General features: G+C 39.7%; 1 long non-coding RNA gene across 2 annotated transcripts; it reads left to right on the forward strand.

The window, feature by feature from the left end:
* The first annotated feature begins 5,369 nt into the window (after positions 1 to 5,369).
* LOC129814136 (uncharacterized) lies at positions 5,370 to 8,128 on the forward strand. Of its 2 annotated transcripts, none has more exons than XR_008753232.1 (2): positions 5,370 to 6,264; positions 6,803 to 8,128. It is a non-coding gene; the product is annotated as an uncharacterized LOC129814136 (long non-coding RNA). The 2 variants fall into 2 exon arrangements; XR_008753233.1 differs by having other exon boundaries at positions 5,370 to 6,260.
* The last annotated feature ends 408 nt before the right edge of the window (positions 8,129 to 8,536 follow it).

Consider the following 8,536-nt stretch of genomic DNA (forward strand, 5'->3'; position numbering starts at 1 on the left):
AGCCACCATTTCAGATTTTTAAAATGTTTTACAGGGAAGACAAAATATGTAAATCTATTAGCTAAACACGTTAGCAAAATACACCACTATTCTAACTCCATCAGTTTCTTACTCCTTCAGGTGCTATCACCAATTCGGCTCAACTAAGATATTGATAGCCACTAACCAAGAAAAAACCTCTTCAGATGACAGTCTGATAACATATTCATGGTATAGGATAGTTTTTGTTAGAAAAAAGTGCATATTTCAGGTAGAAATCACAGTTTACAATTGCACCGACCATCACAAATCGACTAGAATTACTAGATAGAGCAACGTGTATGACCAATTTACTCATCATAAAACATTTCATAAAAATAGACAAAGCATAGCAATGGAAAGACCCAGTTCTTGTGATTTCAGACCATATTTCAGATTTTCTAAGCGTTTTTCAGCGAAAACACAATAAATCGATAAGTTAGCATACCACATGTGCAAACGTTACCAGAGCATCGATTCCAGCCAAAGAGCGCTATAACGTAATCACCGCCAAAATATATTAATTTTTTCACTAACCTTCTCAGAATTCTTCCGATGACACTCCTGTAACATCATTTTACAACATACATATACAGTTTGTTCGAAAAGGTGCATATTTAGCCATACAAAACCGTGGTTATACAATGGAAATAGTCACAACTCAAGCCTCAAAATGAGGAACGTCAGCTTTCAGAGTGATCTAGTTTAATCGAAAGCTAATCATATACTTGACTAAAAAATACAGGGTTGACAGGAATCGAAAGACAAATTAGTTCTTAACTTCATCAAAATATGTTTTACTACCAATACCATAATTGAATAATCCAATTATAAGGATGCAAGGAGTTCAAATGTTTAGGTATTGTTAACCTGTAGTGCTAATCAGAATGATCAATACACTGATTGATTTCTCCATCTTCAGACTGATGTTTGGATGCATTCACTCTCCTCTGAAATGCTTTTCTGTGTGTCACTGTGTGAGGTGTACAGCCCTGCTAACATCACACCCACCACAGAAGGCTTGCATTTTTTCTACACTAGTGCCAAGGATACAGTCGTTTTTGTAGGGGTGGCTGTACATCCTGTTGTCACAGTGGGCCTCAGAGCACAGTAGTACACAGCAGAGTCAGACAGCTGCAACCTCTGGATCGTCAAGGGGGCAGAGCTAGATGTGAAATTCAGCCTGGAATCAAACCTCTTCTTGAACTCATCACTATTGCTCCCTTCTGAATAACGATCTCTTCTCAGGACATACTGAGGAGAGTCTCTAGTTAACTGGATGTACCAGAAGAGATCAGGAGATGTAGTACTAGTAGTGTAGTTACAGCTGAGTGTTACCAGTCCTCCTTCAAGGGCAGTAACATGTCCACTCTGCTGGTCAACAGCCTCTTCACCTTTGCAATCAGAAAAATTTATATTTTTTGGTTTTATAATACATAATAGGCTAAGGTTCAGAGAATGAGAATGTAGAAAGGAGAAGCACTATACCGTACCAAAATAGCATGCAGACAGGATAAGTAAAGTATTCCTAAGCCAATGTGCCATTATGATTCATGTGTAGAGGAAGAATAGACTGTTATAGACATTATGTTCCAGCCACTGTAGCTGAGAAATCTCATAATTGTGGGGCTCTGCAGTAGGGGGGAGCTTATTGTATATTCCATTATTACATGTTTTACTTCAAGAGGGATTCCTTGTTAACTTTGATATGATAGTATATTTGGAAGCATGAAATGTTCATTTTACAGAATGTTATTTTCTTCTCTGAGTCATTTGAAAATTCTAATTAAGCTGTACTTATGGGCCTTGGAGGAATATATGTTATGTTCAGGCCAAATTGAGCTCATCTGACAAATACCCCAAAATCATATGTACACTGAGTGTTTGCAACAAAATAAGAAAGAAACACACAGAAAACAGTAGCCTACGACCAGTCCAATATAAACTTGGGTTATGCTGCCCAATGCCACAAAGAGTTCACTTTACTATAAAACTATTGATTGACACAGGATATAGTCATGATCATCATCCCTGTCATCACAGTGAACATTAACATTAATGATGGTCAATGGCATCACCATGTATCCTATTACACATGGGTTGTTGTCTCTCCATTTGGTGAATAAAATAAACCTCTCACTCCTTCCTGGAGATAATGAAGTAGAAAACTGCCTGCAGCATAATCCTGCTTCTCCTAATGTGTTTCATTATTTGTGCCAACTGAAGCTAGGGTTAGGGTTCATTCTAGGATCATGGTCAATTCAGTAATTTGACAAGAAGCCAGTGTTAGAATTGGGCTAGAGCCGACCTTAACATCGACCAACCCTTGGCACTGTTTTTATACTATTATAGTTATTAAATGCACTCTTACAGTTAATTACATTTCTAGTGTTGATTTTATTGAGGTTTCTGTGTGTTGTATGTGTCTGATGCACTGCTTCAGCCTTTAAAGTAAATGCCTCAAGGAAACATATTCAATTGTTTATTAGCCCTATATTATATATTGTTCTGCGTAATATTGTCATAAATACAGTTGATTCTGGCTGCAAGCACTTTGGAAAACCACAGTCTGTTCATATAAAATAAATGTAAATTGTTAATAAAAGTAGCACAAACAGAATATGCAATTGTGACAAGAAAAGGTGAAAACATTATGAATGTGTTTGGTGGGAGACATTCTTCTACATCACAGACACTTTTAGTGTTGACATGCTGCATGCATTTTAATAAAAGAACAATGTACGCATACCACGTCTACAGAGACGGCTCCCAGTCCGGGGCCTCCGGCGATGATCTGCAGTCCAGAGCCTCCGGCGATGATCTGCAATCCAGAGCCTCCGGCGATGATCCACGTCCGGTTCTACAAAGGCAGAGGGATCAGCGTAAAGAGGGGGGGCGGCGTCCAGAACGAGAGCCGCCACCGAGGGTAGATGCCCACCCAGACCCTCCCCTATAGGTTCAGGTTTGCGGCCGGGAGTCCGCACCTTTGGGGGGGGGGGGGGTACTGTCACACCCTGACCTGAGATATCTCTGTTGTCTTTATATTTTGGTTAGGTCAGGGTGTGACGAGGGTGGGTACGCTAGTTTTTGTATTGTCTAGGGGTTTTGTATTGTCTAGGGTTTTTGTATGTCTAGGGTTTTGTAGGTCTAGGTGATTTGTATGTTTATGGTGGCCTGATCTGGTTCCCAAACAGAGGCAGCTGTTTATCATTGTCTCTGATTGGGGATCATATTTAGGTAGCCATTTCCCTTTGGTGTTTGTGGGATCTTATTCTATGTTTAGTTGCCTGTCTGCACTATTCATATAGCTTCACGTTTCGTTCGTTTTGTTGTTTCGTTAGTTTGTTCAGTGTTCTTTCTTTAATAAAAGAAGAATGTACACATACCACGCTGCACCTTGGTCCGATCTTTATGACGAACGTGACAATTGTTTAGTGTTGTGTTGTGTAGTAGCTTTGCTGGCATGGTTCTAGAAAAAAATTGGGGAGTTTGCCCTACCTAGATTTACATGCTAAAATAGCTACTCTCTGTACAGTTTGAACAGGATCATTTGTATCTCCTCTCTATGACATAAAACCTGTTCAACGATGGCTCTTAAATAAGTGTGGTGGAGGTGAAGGTTTGTGCTCAATAAATCACTATACAGATGGAATCAATGGTATTTATATGAGAGAATGTTTAGAATGTTTAGTCATATGAAAATATTCTCATATTCATTACATATTTATTTAATTTCTGAATGTAAAGTCTGGTCACTGGCAGTTGAACGTGCAAATGACTTTCCTATTAAAAGAAGGGAATATAATGGATGGAAGTTAAGAGCTATTCAGACTCAGGTTCTAGGGTTCTCAGATTCATGTTGTCTGTGTTTGTATCGTGAGGATCAGTTTTTCTATTGTGCTTCTGAGATTTCCTGTCACTGTGGGCCTCAGAGCACAGTAGTACATAGCAGAGTCTGTCACTTCAGCAGAGGAGATCTCCAATCAACACGGGTCTTCTCTTTGTTCAGTTTACCAAAGAAGCGAGAGTCAAGAGAATCAGCTCTCTGTCCAGAGCAGAAGGTATTGGGGAGCTGATCCTGGAGACTGTTTATACCATAGTAGACTGTTTGCTGAGGAGAAGTTGCAGGAAAGAAGAACATTACTACCCACTTCTGCATACACTTCAGGTTGGTTTGTTTCTATAGTTTGCTCATAACTGCCTCCTGCAAATGTGAAGAGATGAACATTGAGTAATTTATTTTTAAATAAACATGTTTTGTTGTAGTTTTCTAAACAGAAAACATGACACTACTTTGAAAGCCATAACTTACCCATTACTGAGAACATAATAATTGACAAGATGAACAACATGGCTGGGGTTGGAAGTCAAACTGGCTAATAGTACAACATAACCTGACTTCCTCTGCAAGGTTTTCGGTTGATCATTTCTGCTTAGTTTACCTACAAGCTCCACCCCAAAGTACAGTTGCTATAAAGATTCTCAATCTCTCCTCTCCTCTCATTTGTCCTCTCTTTTGTGATACTGCATCTCTCTTTGCATGTTGTATAAATCACATATGAAAGGTTTGTATACAGTGTTTCTGGGTTTCCTGTCACCCTGGGCTGCAGGGCACAGTAGTACAGAGAGGAGTCTGTCACTTCAGCATAGGAGATCTCCAGATCCACACGGGTTCTCTCTTTATTCAAATGAACAGACAGTCGAGGGTCATCAGGTTTAGCTCTTATTACAGAGGGCTTTGAGGTGACTGTAGTGTAGAGGAGGAATTGGGGCGCTGATCTGGGATATTGACGATACCATAGAAGATAGTCTACTGAGTCAGAGTAGTTGCAAGACAGTGTAAAACTGCTTCCCTCCATGCCATGTTCTGTCTCTGATGTTGGTTTTATGTCATTTTCATAACTGCCACCTGTAATAAAGTTAAGTTTAGATAAACATTTTCAGCTATTACATACTCTGTGTCATATTCAATACAAGTGAAAAGAAAATCAGTCATTTACATTTCTTCTAGGAAGTGCTATTTACAATTGACACTTGACAGTTACCTTGAATAAACTAAGTATGTAATGTCAGACAAATATTCACCAACAAATGCAGAGAGGAGAAACACTGGGTAGAGTAACATGGTGATGGGTGTAACAGTGTGTTATCAGGAGGCAGAACTGAAGATGTCCCACAGTTCCAGTCAGTTAGAGGAGAATCATCTCTCCACCTCTCATCTTAGTTCCTCCTATTCAGTAAATGGACCCACATTACATCAACATTATCATCTGTGATGAACAAATATGACTTAATTGATGGATCATCATGAACATGATCTCTGATCATTTGTATGCAGATGCTTCCCTATTTCATGGTGTTACTAGTAGGACTTTATTGAAGTCAGGTTTTTGTAGTGTTTCTGGGTTTCCTGTCACTGTGGGCCTCAGAGCACAGTAGTACAGAGCAGAGTCTGTCACTTCAACAGAGGAGATCTCCAGATACACACAGGTTCTCTCCTTGTTCAGTGTAACAGACAGTAGAATGTCTTGAGAATCGTCTCTCACTTCATATGGATTACTGGTAGCTGTGACCAGGTAAAGGAATTGGAGACCTGTTCCAGAATAATGTGTGTACCACAGCAGACTATCTGCTTTTACTGTATAGTTACAGGAGATCTTAACTCTGTTACCCTCTAAATAATACTCCTCAGGACTGGTTGGAGTAATATCATCCTCTAAAGTATCACCTACAAAAGATGAAATCAGTAGAATATAACAGAGTAGCATCATGGTCTATGTTACAGATCAGACATTAATGTGTTATTTAGAAACAGCAAAGCCAAAACTCTGCTATGACTCTGAAATGATAAGTAGGCGTATACAATGTTACTCCTCCTCTTTACATAGGTTCTTAAACACCCCCACCAGGTTTCCTGTCAAAAAGAAAAACCTTGAGGTGCACCATCTCCTGTAGGTCATGTCATGTACATATAGAATGTGTCAGGTTAGGTTTTTGTACAGCGTTTGTAGGTTTCCTTTCACTGTGGGCGTCAGAGCACAGCAGTACATAGCAGAGTCTTTCTCTTTAGCAGAGAAGATCTCCAGATCCACACAGTTCTTCTCAGCATTCAGTTTCACTGACAGTCGAGGATCCAGACCTGGAGCCCGTGATGGAGACCCAACACCATGCAGGATAAGCAGGATATACTGAGGAGCTGATCCAGGGTCCTGGCGATACCATTGAAGAGAGACTGCAGATGAGTAGGTGCATGAAAGTGTAATATTGCTACCCGCTGGTGCAGACACCTCCTCTCTGATTGGCTCAATGGTCTGACCATTACTATCACCTGCAAGAGATGCAAAATATATTATTCTTCTATTATTACTCTGTTATAGATCTTTTTTCAACACATCAACACTTCAAATTCAACATAACACCAATAATAGTAGATTACTTACATGTGACTACTAAAGCAAAATAATTGTGGGGATTGACATTGTGGCTGAAACTGGAAGTTAAAATGATAACACACAGCACAGCAATATTTGTGTACACTAAAAACAACATCCTCCTCCATCTAGTTTTGGATATACAATCTCTTCTCAAACCTTTGAAGCCCCACCCCAAAATACAGAGAGTTGTCAGATGAGCAGAAGTAACAGCAGACTTCTTGTTGCTGCTTGATGCCACTGTCACATCCTCAAAATGCAGGGCTGCACTGAAATATGATTACCTTAGTCTCCCTCTATTGGATATTCGATAAAACTGTGTTATTTATCTCAATTTATTTTCTTGATTTTAGGTCAACAGAGTTGGCAGAAGGACCTGACCTGTCTACTGTGATGTCATTGGGGAAACATTGCTTGAAGGGCATATCTGTAAGATAATTCATCTATTCATCTTAAGGCAATTCATTAATATACAGGCATTTTTGTTTTCATCTTTATAGCTATAATTTACAGTATAAATCTGCAACATATTTGGATCACCGAATGAGTTTCTGTCACTTTTTCATTTGTTCATTTGTTTCAACAAATAATTCACTGTTCATTTCCAGCCTACATTATTTTTTTTGTCTATTTAAGGTAGCCTAATAATTGACATGTTTCTCTTAGGGGATGTTGGTGTTTTCAGTTCACATTTTTGTACAGTGTGTCTGGGTTTCATTTCATTGTGGGCTCGAGGGCACAGTAGTAAAGAGCAGAATCTGCCACTTCAGCAGAGGAGATCTCCAGATCTACACAGGTTCTCTCATTGTTCAGTTTAACAGACAGTCGAGGGTCTTCAGGTTTAGCTTTCACTACAGAGGGGTTTGAGGACACTCCAGTGAGGAAGAGGAAGATTGGAGATGATCCAGGGTACTGTTGATACCACTGGAGAGTACTAGCAGAGGAGTAATTACAGGACAGATTTATGACATCACCCTCCAACCTAACATCTTATCTGTTGTTGGAGTAATGTCATTCCCATAACTGCCACCTGTAAAACATTCATGAAAACAGGAATTGTTATCAGGAAATTATTATAAAATTTAAATCATTATTCAGTCAAGTGCATTAAAAATGGACAGAAGATCCTTCACAGGAATATGACTCCAGTCATCAGTAACTACTGTTAGATTCTGGGTGAAACTTGGAACATTGGTATATTCATAAGGATAGTGTCCAACCGTGAACGAGACTAGTTTTTACATCAGAAGTTAATGGTTATCTGTAGGAGTCAGATGGCTTTGGAATGTGTAGGGGAGACGGGTGGAGATCTTAGAACCTAACAATGTCACTGAGGGAGAGAGGGTAATGTATAACGTTTACATTATGTCAGGATATGTTATTGTTAGCCATCAGGGTTCCTCTGGGAGGAGAAAAGACACAGTCTGGTATCAATAACCATGACAGCCTTGAGTTGGGGAGGAGTGAGCACTTTGGGGTAGAGGTCAGGTTAGATGAAGTGAGGAAGAACAGATATCACTAAGGTTCTGTCTAGCAACAGTGATGCATTGGCTGTTCAGTTGTGGAGAAGGAGACTCAGCCTTGGAGAAAGGGTTAAATATCAGTTCATGTATGAAATGTTGTTTGTCTGAATGCAGCTGTATCGACCCTTTGGGAAGAATTAAACTTGGTTAAGCTTCTCTAGTGTCCGTGAGCTATTTACTCAGAAAATTAGAACCTAACACTAAATTCACAGTGATTGGATATGATGAATAGCATCAAATTCACCCACTAGTGCATATATTCAAATGTATCCTCGTAACATGCTGGTAAGTGTTATTTAGCACAGTGAAAAGAGTGAATACACGTATAGTTATGACAGAATGACTCCCCTGGTTTCTCACTGTCAGCTATAAAAGGCATTTCCTTTCCTCTGCCTCAGTTATATAACACCTCCCATTGACTTAAAAAACGGCACGCAACACAAAGTACTGTACACACGCACGCACGTGCACACACAGTGTATATCCTGTTGTAACAATGGGCTTCAGAGCACAGCAGTACACAGCAGAGTCAGACAGCTGCAACCTCTGAATCGTCAATGGGAC

The sequence above is a fragment of the Salvelinus fontinalis genome, chromosome 17, assembly GCF_029448725.1.
Source record: "Salvelinus fontinalis isolate EN_2023a chromosome 17, ASM2944872v1, whole genome shotgun sequence".
Classification (NCBI taxonomy): Eukaryota; Metazoa; Chordata; class Actinopteri; order Salmoniformes; family Salmonidae; genus Salvelinus; species Salvelinus fontinalis.